Source organism: Malaclemys terrapin, chromosome 21 (genome assembly GCF_027887155.1).
Source record: "Malaclemys terrapin pileata isolate rMalTer1 chromosome 21, rMalTer1.hap1, whole genome shotgun sequence".
Lineage (NCBI taxonomy): Eukaryota > Metazoa > Chordata > Testudines > Emydidae > Malaclemys > Malaclemys terrapin.
In genome coordinates, this window is record NC_071525.1 from 10,074,347 (window position 1) to 10,086,887 (window position 12,541).

The 12,541-nt window shown below is 52.2% G+C and overlaps 1 protein-coding gene across 1 annotated transcript in view; it reads right to left on the reverse strand.

The window, feature by feature from the left end:
- DCAF8 (DDB1 and CUL4 associated factor 8) overlaps positions 1-11,036 on the reverse strand; it is a 51,533-nt gene extending 40,497 nt beyond the window's left edge. The window contains exons 1-2 of the mRNA XM_054010705.1: positions 10,930-11,036; positions 8,753-8,823 (exon numbers count right to left, since the gene is read on the reverse strand). The gene's annotated coding sequence lies outside the window, so the exon portion shown is untranslated. The remainder of the gene's footprint in view (positions 1-8,752; positions 8,824-10,929) is intronic.
- Positions 11,037-12,541: the final 1,505 nt, after the last annotated feature.

A 12,541-nucleotide genomic window follows, 5' to 3' on the forward strand; every position in this document is an offset into this window, starting at 1 on the left:
GGGAAGAGAGTTGGGATAAATGCAATGAGATGGCCCAGGGAGCAGAAAGCCAAGGACTAAGGCCAGGTCTACACTACAGACCTATATCGGTATAACTAGATCGCTCACAGGTGTGGATTTTTCACACCCCTGAGTGATCTAGTTATACTGACCTAACCCCCCACGTAGACAGCGCTGTGTCGACAGGAGAACTTCTCCCATCAACATAGCTACTGCCTTTCGAGGAGGTGGATTCACTACGCCGACAGGAGAAGCTCTCCTGCCAGCATAGGAGCATCTTCACTTAAGTGCTATAGCTGCATTTTAAGTGTAGACCTGCCTTAATCCTCATGGGGTTCTCCTGAAGGGGGCAAGAAGTAAACTCTCCATAAACAAAAGAGGAGAGGCACAGAGTCAAAACAAGCTGGGAGGGAGGTGGGTATTTTAACCCAGTTTTCCCCATTAGTCCTATTTAATAGCCTCTTTCATCCAGATTGTATCTACATGAGACTTATTACTACCACAGGGTAGCTAACATTTGTAAAGGCTAGCCTGGACATTCCCCAGCTATCAGTGTTTGGAGTTTCCCCACAGGGATCAGCTTAGGACAGTGTTCTCACCCTTTTTTCATCTGCAGACCCCTAAAAATTTTCCAATGGAGGTGCAGACCCCATTGGAAATATCAGTCCGCAGACCACAGGTTGAAAACCACTGTTCTGTGGTAACGACAAGCTTTTGCAGGTCCCTCAGACAATCTGTAGACCCCAAAGAATCTGTGGGCCACGGGTTGAGAACTACTGGCTTAGGGTAGACAACCGTGCATTCTGGAACAAATGTTTGGGAGTGTCCAGACTAGCCTTTACAAAGGTGTTAATCCCTGAGTTAATTGGCATCCAGAGAAAACAAGCCTCCAGGGTAGAAAGAAATTACAGAGGCATCACTAGCCTACCTAATGGAATGCAACCACCTGCAGGGTAAAACATGGCCGCTGTTTACCAATCTACAGCAACACTGCATAACAGGGGGTCCCCAACCTGGGGTCCGCGGGCGCCATGGCACCCGCCGGTGCATCTAAGTGCGCCCGCGTACTAGCTGGCGGACAAGCACCCGACGAAATGCCACTGACAAGCAGCGTCATCCAGAGGCGTCGCTGCCAATTTTCAGTGGCATTTCGGCGGCAACGCCTAATGACGTTGCCGCTTGTCGGCGGCATTTCGGCAGATGCTCGTCCGCCGCCAAGGTCCTCCATGGCTCGTCGTCTGGCGCCTGCCAGACGAAAAAGGTTGGGGACCACTGGCATAACAGCTTGAGGGAAGGAGGCAGCCATATTCACTTGAAACTGCAGGGAGAAGACAATTAGTGGTGCTGGTGTTTAAACGCCACGTTGGGATTAGAAAGATTTAAGCGATGAAACTGGCCATGAGTCTGGGATAATAGCCTGACTGTGGATAAAAGCATCATGGGATCTTTGTTATCCACCAACTCAGGTCTCACTGGAATGATGGTGTAGCGGGGCGGCCTGGCTTCCAGGCACCCCAGGAAGGGACGAGCCCCACCCCGGAACTACTACAGATGGCAACAGCTCCTTACACTCAGAGTCCTCACTCGGCCAATGGCAAAAGCCAGGAGTCAAGTATGGGTATAAGAAACTCTTTAGTTTTCAGTCTTTAGAGAGTGGGGGGAACCGAAATGTTAGGCTACTCAAAACTGTGTGTTCTAAACATCTGGAGGGGATAATTACACTAGCTTTCAAATGCCCAAAGGCTGGCGTCCCCAGTGCCCTCCACAACAGCACGCAAAGCCTTCTAGATCCCTGCAACACAGCATGATCCTTCCAGCTGAGTACTGGCTGGACACTGGGAAACCCACCAACGCAACGCTCTAAAATTGGCTTGACAGGAAGGAGCACAAGCAGAGCAAGCAGGCACTTGGGGCCCAGCATCCCGAACGAGTCTCGTTCTCTATTCGTGGAACCAGAAGGGAAAGCAACTCCTGGTCTGATCCCACTCTTCTAACAGCTTGGGATCCCGCAGATTACATGGCTAGACCAGAAATTAAGTGGGGGAATTGTCATTAAGGCAAAGCACTCACTTGCTCCCTGACCTACCAGGGGCTAAGCACGCTGTCTCTGTAGCTCTGCTACGTATTATTTGCATTCCAGTAGTGCCCAGAGCATCAAATCAGAGTTGGTGTCCTACAAACACATAGAAAGATGCAACTCCTGCCTGAACAAGCTTACACCCTGGGCCCCCGTGTACAGACACCAGGATCCTCAATTAAACCTGAACCACCTACATTTTAATTACAGACAAGATCCTCTTCATGTTAAGCTGAAGAGATGCCGTCTCCCCAACAGGCTCCAACACCCCATATATTGCCACACATTACCAGGCAGCAATGCCAGGGCACTGCCCAGCACAATACCTAGATCACTATATTCAAAGCCAGCAAGCCTCCCAACGCAAGGAGGCCAATGTGCAGGAAGACGTTACTGTACCACACCTTGTTCCCCAAAACACCACCAGCGGCCGGCTGAGCCCCATGCAGATCTCTGATGCTGAAGAAACAGTAATTACAGAAGCAGGTAACAATGCACATGATGCAACACATGGGAAACTTTTAGACATCCCTCCCACACCAGCCCCTCAGTGAAAGAACATTCACCCTCCAATACCTGCCATCCAAGGATGTGTACGCACTCTACAAGGGTCACTGAATTTAGCCTCCCAACTGCCCTGTGAGGCACGTATTTGCCTCTTTCTCCACCTGCGTACAATGGGGCTAAGAGCTGAAGGGACATGGCCCAAAGTCAGTAACAGACCCAGAGCATGGAACATCTAGCGCTTGTGCTTTAACCAAGAGATCATCCTTCCTCCCTTAACCTACTGCTTGTTAAAGATGGGCAGGAGTCTCTCACTCCTGGAATGCCCTCAACTCCAGCCCAGCTCCCAGCGAGTGAGCCATTACATTGGACAGCTTCTAGGAGACCTATGTCGAGTGTTTAATGGATTCACCCTAAACGTACAACACTTGAGGATTCCCCACATCCCGCACTTACACCATGCAGATGGAATACTGCTGTGCCCACCAAAAGAGGGTTTTCCATGTTACCCAATGCTAATAAATGGATAGTGGAGAGGAAAGTTAGTCTTGTGGTAAAGACACAAGAATGGGAGTTGAGAACCGGATTCTATTCCCAGCTCTGCTGCAGTCACCTCCCAGCCCTATGCCTTGAGCGCCCCAGGTGTCCAACAGAGATGATGCCTTGTTCACCGAGACGAGCTGAGCTTAAGCACCTTGAGATCACCTCATTGAAAGGTGATAGCTGAGATTTTTGAAGTAGTGCGGGGGCATTAGCCACAAGCGCCATTAACTAGAATGGAAGTTGTGGGGCCAAGGCCCCAGTACCGCTGTGAATAACATCTACCAGATATTTTTAAAAATTGAGAAGCCAACAGGATGCAAGGCACTTCGCAAGCTCTTTCCAGAAGACAGATTCCTAGCTCCAAACAACACTATGTGCAAGTTCCTGTGTGTTCTGTTTTATATCAGACATACTTGCACTCTTCTGACGTCTACAATCTAGTAGTGTCCATCAGTAGAAAGCCAGTTAGCCCCTGCCCCCACCTTGCAAATGACAATTGATTGTCAAACACTCAATTACACTTCAGTGGTACTCAATACAAAGTCCAATAACATGATTAAAATACTGCACCCCAGCCCATATTAAGAGTGTTGAATTGATATTTATAGCTCCTTAGTTACTGAACAATCCATTATTATAATGGATATGTAGCTATAAACACACTAATGGACTAGCTTTGCCAGAACATACAGTCTCGCAGCCACATCTGGACTGTGCAGCACAGGCACAATGCCTGTGGAGATAGGGCAGCAGTATGAAAAATGTCAGGCATTTCTCTGGTCTACTAAAGACTCCCTACCTTCAGGGTCATCCTGATTTCAGTCTGCTTTACCAAACAGCAAAAACCCCATGGGTCTTTGCAGACAGATCCCTGCTGTGAACACAACCCCGTGTATCTGCATATACTGGATCTCTTGTACACTCTCACTGCCTTGTATTTGTTCACTTGAGGCTCCTATATTTAAGCAGGATTTCCTCCTAAATACTGGAGTATGGCAACCTGACTAAGACAGTGCTCCTTTAAGAACCAGGGAGGCTGTCAGGTGGTTTAGGCCCCAAATGTGACTTGATGAAGATCTTACACTGCCTGATAACCCATTCATCCCAACATGCCACTCTAGGAGTACAGCAAAAAAGGCAGTACTCTTGACTCTCAGTAGATAGCTGCGGCTAGCCCCAGGCCCCCACCTTCCAAAGGACACATTCTACTGTTGAGCACTCACTTACATTTCAGATGTGTGCAATACGTGAAGCCCAATTACACAGTATGAAAACCACAGGGCTGGAACCCCTACCCCTGGCCAGCTCTCTGCTTTTCTGCCATAGCTGCCCCCTCCACCATCACTCCTTTCTAGGGTATAGCTCTTAAGCCAGCTAGCACAGCAGCTAATGGCATTCCAGGCAGACAGCTACTGTTCATTCTCTTTCCCAAGTTCTCCCAGCTACAACTCATACACCACCACTACCCCTCAGTATTACAAAAATAATTCAGGAATAAGAGAGGGATGGGGATGTCAACTGATATTTACATGATTTTATTTTAATTTCAATGAAAAATATGTTGATTGCTCTTAAGCCTTGCCCTAGATTGATGGGGATTTACACAGTCCTAGTGCATGAGAACCTGACAGTGAAATTGACCAGACTTAATACTTCCATGGATGCTGTTTACTTTAGTTTCACTGCCTACCCAGAGGAGACAGCACATTAGATGCTTAGGAAATCCTTTTAGTTTTAAGAACAGAGCACTTCCATGGCACCTTCCAGCCACAGATGTCAGTGTGTTGCAAAGACAGGTGAGTATCATTATGCCCATCTGTAAGACGGGGAACCAGAGACGCAGAGAGGGGAAGTGACTTACCCAATGTTAGAGCAAGTCAGTGGCAGAACTGGGAGCAGAAACAAAGTCCTCTAACTACCAGTTTGGGGCCTCTTCCACTGGACAAATGCCGCCTCTGACACACAAAAAGCGGCAATTCAATAAACTCAAGGGGACTTTGTTTCTCAACTACAGAAGACTTCTCTTAGTGGAGCCTTCCCAGTAGAGTCTGATCTCGTTAAGTGACAAGACTTTCTCAAAAGCCTGAAGATCAGTTATTGTGCTGATACACGTCAGTAATATGCATTACTTAAGCCTGTGAGTGCTTCAAGGCAGGATGTGTTTGTCCAGCCCCTAGCACAATGGGACCCCGATCTACGACTGGTGACCCTACGTGCTACCATTCTGCAAATCTCCTCCTTTTCCCCACCCCTCCCAAACACACACATCTTTATTTGGCATAGTCTATATTAACTAACCAGAGGTTCAATAGAAAGTCATACCCATGGAAAACCTGGGTAAAGACCACTTACCCTAGCAGCACTAGCTAAATGAGCTCACTGGTAAGTAAAGATTATGCCAATCCTGTACTGATTAGTCATCAGTCTTTGCCATTCACTACAATATCCTATTTATAATAGGAACATTTTCTAAAGATCTCCAATTGTTAGCAACACTGGAAGCCTTAAGACATGATCCTGCAGAGAGAACTGCATGAGCCCAGATGTCCTCTTGCATGGTGCTCTGTGCAGGACCAGGTTCTCCTGTCAACAGACTGCCAGCATTTTTAACAGCGTATCATACAAGCATTCTACGAGCAGATCTAATCAAGATAGTGCTAGAAACACCAGCAGTCTGCCTCTCTTAGGGCCCCGAATGCAGTTAATATCAAGAGAGCAGAACCAGTGGTGGTAACAGTGGGCATGTTTTTAGAAAGGCCCTCCCTATACTAGGGAAGCTATGAGGCGAACACAGGTCCTGAAGATCACACCAAATATGCAGGCTTCCCAATTAATGGAGAAAACTTTTTTTTTTTAAACCTGGCAGTGTCCTGAATATACACACACATTTTTATATTTATATATATATATATATATATATATATATATATATATATATATATATATATATATATATATATATATATATATATATATATATATATATATATATATATATTTTACACACACACACACACTTTAATTTCCAGATTCACCCTCTCTTGGGGGCACACAAATCAGCTTCTTGGCTACTCTTTTCCTTAAAAATCGTAAGGGGGAGGAGGGGAGGAAGATAAACCATTAAATGAAGGGTTTCCTTTTAGAGATAAAGCACCTCAAAGCCACCCCAAACCGGACACCTTTAAATTACTGCACAATAGGCTAGTTTCTGAAGCACAATGGAACAGCCTTGTCAATGAATACTATTACTTTACATGCCATATCCAAGGCACTCAATTCAAGTCAATGAGGCTTTGACACAACCAGCTTCACAAATGTTGCCAAACTGTAAGAGAGAGATCCCCCTCCGCCATTTGTCAGAGACACTCAGAACCCTTCACATTCACCTCCACCCTGTTTGGAGAGATCATTGACTCCATTTGGCAAGAGAAGAGAAGATGTGATTTGCCTGACATCACACAACTGGGCAGCACAATGGGCAATGAAATTCAATGTCATACACAAGGTAGCGTACACTGGAAAGAACAATCCTTGAGTTACTCACACACATTATGGGTTGTCTACACACAAGACCTGTACCCCTTTAGCGGTACCAGTATAATCAAAGCAGGTCCACCCCCTAGTGAGGGCACAGTTATCACAATATAAAGGTGCTTTATCCCACACCTGGTCTACATTTAAAACTTATGCCAGCATAGCTAGGTCAGGCAGCGGGCTCGGGGGTGGGAGGGAGACGACCACACACACCACAGCACACACCATAGCGACAGAGCAGTGCTGGCAAAACCCCCAGTGTAGGGAAAGCTATGCCAACAGAGAGTGCTCCTGTCAGCCCAGGGGGCTAAGTAGCTATAGCCTCAGTACGGCTATTCTCCTTCTCATACAGGTACAAATATACCTGTATACATTGCTTTTATACCTGCAAAAGAGCTCAGGCAGACAGTTATTTCAGTAACAAAAAATTCACCCCACTAACCAAAATAAAGAGTGGTCAAACTATGAAGTGCAGAACAGGCCTTAATTAATTAGCCACTCAGGAAAGAGACTTGGGCATCATTTTTGGACACTTCAATGTGCAATACTGTCAAAAAACAACAACCCTAGAGTGTTCTGAAGTACAGACAACAGGAAAGCAAATATTATAAAGCTATTCAGAAGTCAATAGGGCCCCTTCACCTGGGTCACTGTGCTCATTTCTGGCCACCTTATCTCAGGAAGTTCAAAGAACATAAGAAAGGCCGTACCGGGTCAGACGAAAGGTCCATCTAGCCCAGTATCCTGTCTACCGACAGTGGCCAATGCCAGGTGCCCCAGAGGGAGTGAACCTAACAGGCAATGATCAAGTGATCTCTCTCCTGCCATCCATCTCCATCCTCTGACAGACAGAGGCTAGGGACACCATTCCTTACCCGTCCTGGCTGATAGCCATTAATGGACTTAACCACCATGAATTTATCCAGTTCTCTTTTAAACTGTTATAGTCCTAGCCTTCATTACCTTCTCAGGTAAGGAGTTCCACAAGTTGACTGTGCGCTGCATGAAGAACTTCCTTTTATTTGTTTTAAACCTGCTGCCTATTAGATAGGCAATGAGAATGATCAGAGGCATGGAAAGGTTTCCATATGAAAAGATTGGGACTCATAAGCCTAGTCTAGCTATACTTGTAAGCTTTACTGGTATAACTATGTCACTCAGGGATGTGATTTTTTATTAGCTAGTTATTCAGGTAAAGGACCTAGCATAAATGCAGTTATACAGTACTGGTATATGCCACTCCCCTCTCTCATACAAGAATAGTTATACTGGTATGAGTACCTTTATTGCTATAACTGTGCTCATTTGGAGGGGGAGGGAGGTTGTACCTATTTAACTATACTGGTATGGTTATAGCAATACAACTTTCTAACGTTGACAACTCCTTAGTTTAGGGAAGATAAATAAGAAGAGACACGACAGAAGCACAAACTAAGAAATAGTACAGAAGGAAATCAGGTAATCCTATTTCCCATTTCTAGAGTCATTACAAGAAAGGGATATCCAATTTGGATAAAAGGCAACATGTTTAAAACCAAAAAACAAACAGCACAACAAACATGTGGAACTCATTGCCACAAGAAATCACTGAGGACAAAGTTTAGTAAGATTATTAATAGGATTAAACACTTACATGGATAATAAGAACATCCAGTTACATTACACAGGATAAGAAAAGGAGTGGGTGTGTGTGTGTGTGTGTATATATATATATATGCGCAGAACATAACCCAAATTACTGGGGTTATGGTATAACCTGTTCATTGGAGGTTTCTTCCAAGTTGTCCTTTAAAGGGTTTCTTGCACCTTTCTCTAAAGCATCTATCCAGGTGATGCTGGAAACAGGATACTGAACTAGCCTGCCCATTAGCTTAAGCCTGTATGGCAATTCCTGTGTTCTTACAAACCCAGGAGTCCTGATTCCCAATCTGCTGCTTTAACTACTTGCTTTAACACATGGTCTCAAGCAGCAGCTCACTAGCCCAGGCATATAACTCCCCCCACCCACCCCAAAAAAACAGAGGAAAAGCAAAGTTGCTGGCCCCAGGCTGGGATACATTAGACTGAACACAAGACAGTTTTAGAGGCACTCACCTTTCCTACTTCTATCCACCACACAGACCCAGCAGCACCTGGGAAACTGGCTCTGTAGATTTGCTGAGAGACTAAGAAAAAATACAGTTTAAATTCAAGACGTGCCATTTATAACTGATCTCATCCTCTTGCACCTTATTACTCTGAACTACAGATGGCTCAGACCAGACTTCAAGCACCCCATTCCCCCCCAAGTACATGTATGTTTTTGTTTTAATCAAAGATTAAAGGCAGCAAAAGTATTTCATGCCAGCCTAATGTGCGTGTCGTCAAGGGCCCACATAAAGGGCCCGAGATGGACACTCTGGGTGAACCCCAGAAAAGACACCTAATCCCTGTCCCCCAAATACAGCTCACGAGTTTCCCACACATGCCCGCCCAACACCGTTAAAGGTATAGCTGGGGGAACAGCCTCTCTCTGCAGGGCTGAATAATCAGGTAGCGGGGAGGGAGCAGGACCATGGCCAGGAAAGGCGAGCTGGGTCAGGAGGCACCTGAGCCAGAGGATGGAAGGTCCAGGAGCCACCCCCTAAGCACAGAGGAGGGGCCCGAACAGGGGGTAAGGGAGGCCTTGGTTCTGATGGCCGGGAACCCTGAGACCGGCCCCGCTGGGCCTGTACGAGAGAGGGAGAGGAGGGGAGCGGGGGGAGGAGCGGGGCCGGGGCCTGGCTGAGGGTTGGGGGAGGGGAGCGGGTCCTGTCCCGGGAGGGTGCCGGGATCTATCCCGGAAGGGGGAGGGGAGCGGGGCCGGGGCCTGGCTGAGGGTTGGGGGGCGGGAGGGAGGGGAGCGGGGCCTGTCCCGGGAGAGGGCCGGGCCGGGATCTATCCCGGGAGGGGGAGGGGGAGGGGAGCGGGGCCGGGGCCTGGCTGAGGGTTGGGGGAGGGGAGCGGGGCTTTTCCCGGGAGGGGGGAGGGGAGCGGGGCCGGGGCCTGGTTGGGGGAGGGGAGCGGGGCCTGTCCCGGGAGGGGGGAGGGGAGCGGGGCCGGGGCCTGGTTGGGGGAGGGGAGCGGGGCCTGTCCCGGGAGGGGGAGGGGAGCGGGGCCGGGGCCGGGCTGAGGGTTGGGGGAGGGGGAGCGGGGCCTGTCCCGGGAGGGGGGAGGGGAGCGGGGCCTGTCCCGGGAGGGGGGAGGGGAGCGGGGCCTGTCCCGGGAGGGGGGAGGGGAGCGGGGCCTGTCCCGGGAGGGGGGAGGGGAGCGGGGCCTGGCTGAGGGTTGGGGGAGGGGAGCGGGGCCTGTCCCGGGAGGGGGGAGGGGAGCGGGGCCGGGCTGAGGGTTGGGGGAGGGGGAGCGGGGCCTGTCCCTGGAGGGGGAGGGGAGGGGAGCGGGGCCGGGCTGAGGGTTGGGGGAGGGGGAGCGGGGCCTGTCCCGGGAGGGGGGAGCGGGGCCGGGGCCTGTCCCGGGAGGGGGGAGGGGAGCGGGGCCGGGCTGAGGGTTGGGGGAGGGGGAGCGGGGCCTGTCCCGGGAGGGGGGAGCGGGGCCGGGGCCTGTCCCGGGAGGGGGGAGGGGAGCGGGGCCGGGCTGAGGGTTGGGGGAGGGGGAGCGGGGCCTGTCCCGGGAGGGGGGAGGGGAGCGGGGCCGGGCTGAGGGTTGGGGGAGGGGAGCGGGGCCTGTCCCGGGAGGGGGGAGGGGAGCGGGGCCGGGCTGAGGGTTGGGGGAGGGGGAGCGGGGCCTGTCCCTGGAGGGGGAGGGGAGGGGAGCGGGGCCGGGCTGAGGGTTGGGGGAGGGGGAGCGGGGCCTGTCCCGGGAGGGGGGAGCGGGGCCGGGGCCTGTCCCGGGAGGGGGGAGGGGAGCGGGGCCGGGCTGAGGGTTGGGGGAGGGGGAGCGGGGCCTGTCCCGGGAGGGGGGAGGGGAGCGGGGCCGGGCTGAGGGTTGGGGGAGGGGAGCGGGGCCTGTCCCGGGAGGGGGGAGGGGGAGCGGGGCCTGTCCCGGGAGGGGGGAGGGGAGCGGGGCCGGGCTGAGGGTTGGGGGAGGGGGAGCGGGGCCTGTCCCGGGAGGGGGGAGGGGAGCGGGGCCGGGCTGAGGGTTGGGGGAGGGGAGCGGGGCCTGTCCCGGGAGGGGGGAGGGGAGCGGGGCCTGTCCCGGGAGGGGGGAGGGGAGCGGGGCCGGGCCGGGGCCTGTCCCGGGGGGCCCAGGAGCGGGGCCCGCTCAGGTCGCGGCTCCGGGGGACGTGGACGGACCCTACTCCCAGCGGCCCCGGGCCCGCTCAGGCCGAGATCCTCCTTCCCCGGGCTGCTGCCCAGCCGCCATCTTACTGCGCCGCCTCCCTCCGCCGGGGACGCTTTGCGGCTCCGCCCACGCTTTACGGCAGCGGCGGCTTCGCGACACCCGCTTCCCGCAGGGCCTGGGGATTGTTATTGTAGGGTCGCGGCCAGGGGGTGGGGCCCAGGCCCCCGTGTTAGGGAAGGGTCTGCCCGCGCCAGATCCACTGGTATTGTAGAGTCCCCTCCCCCGTGTTATTGTAGGGTCTCCTCCCGCATTAGACCCCTGTGCTAGTGTAGGGCCCCTTGAACCCCCTCCCCCGTTAGCTGCACCGTCTCATCACATCAGCCTGGTGTGTCACTGTAAGGCCCCTCCCCCGCCCCCCACGCAGCCCCAGGTTGCCAGAGCCGCCGGCCTCTGGGAGCTCTGTTAGTGTCGGGTCACTGCAATCAGGGATATAACAGCCCCCCCATTTCCCCCTTGGGAGGCCAGGGCGGGATTGCTCCTCCCAGTGACTTCCGGCACTTGGGAGACTCCCTCAGCTGTGCTCCCCGGGGAGCTCAAGCCACCCAGCACCCTGTCATCATCCGTCCCAGGAGTGAGCAGCCACCCCGCAGTCCCTGGTGTGGCGGGTCTGCGGCAGGTGCCACCTCTCCCTTGCCTTGGACTGATGCTCTGGGGCTACCCACGCTGCTTTCTCATCGGGCAGTAATTTCTCATGCCACCAGAGTTTTTATTTCTGTATGTTGGCGCTGCTAGCAAGGCCTGCGTTTTCACTGAATCCCTCCATCCGTGGCCTGGCCAGTGCGGTAAGCAGGAGGGTGGCTGCCCTCCCTGCCGCCTCCCGCACTTAGGCCCCAAACAGCTGCTGATTGGGTCAGTCACAGGCCAGGCCTCCCACAAACAGACTCCCACCGGGTGGCCAGGTACAAGCCATAGTGCTGCACCCTCTGCACTGGGATCCCAGAAGGGATGGATCAGCCCCGTCAACCTGATCCTTTCTCTTTCTACTTTCTTTTCCCCAGGATGGGATCCCTGACCCTCCAGCGTGAGACTTCCCCACCTGGAAGGAGCCTGGGGTGATCTTTGCTGGTGAGCTAGAGGGGAGGGCCTGTCACAGATCCACAGGTCCAGTGCTCTCATATGGCTCTGGAACAGTCCCTGGGAGAACCCTTCAGTGTGTCAGCCCCCTTAGGGTCACACTCTCTCACTGGGTAAGCGCCTTGGTTTTACTGCTTCCTGGGACTGAACATCAGAGACTTCAGCACCCCTGCTTCACGCTGTGAGCTCCCTACAGCAAGTCCACCTGCATTGGAACCTGGAGGGAGACTTACACACCCGGAGGGAGACTTACCCCCCTCCCCTCAAGTTTCCTTAATATGAAGTAAGAAAGGGTCCTGTGGCACCTTATAGACTAACAGATGTATTGGAGCATAAGCTTTCATGGGTGAATACCCATGCTCCAATACATCTGTTAGTCTATAAGGTGCCACAGGACTCTTCATTGCTTTTTACAGATCCAGACTAACACGGCTACCCCTCTGATACTTAATATGGAGTGACTCTTAGCCAGCATTGTAAAAGCAGAAG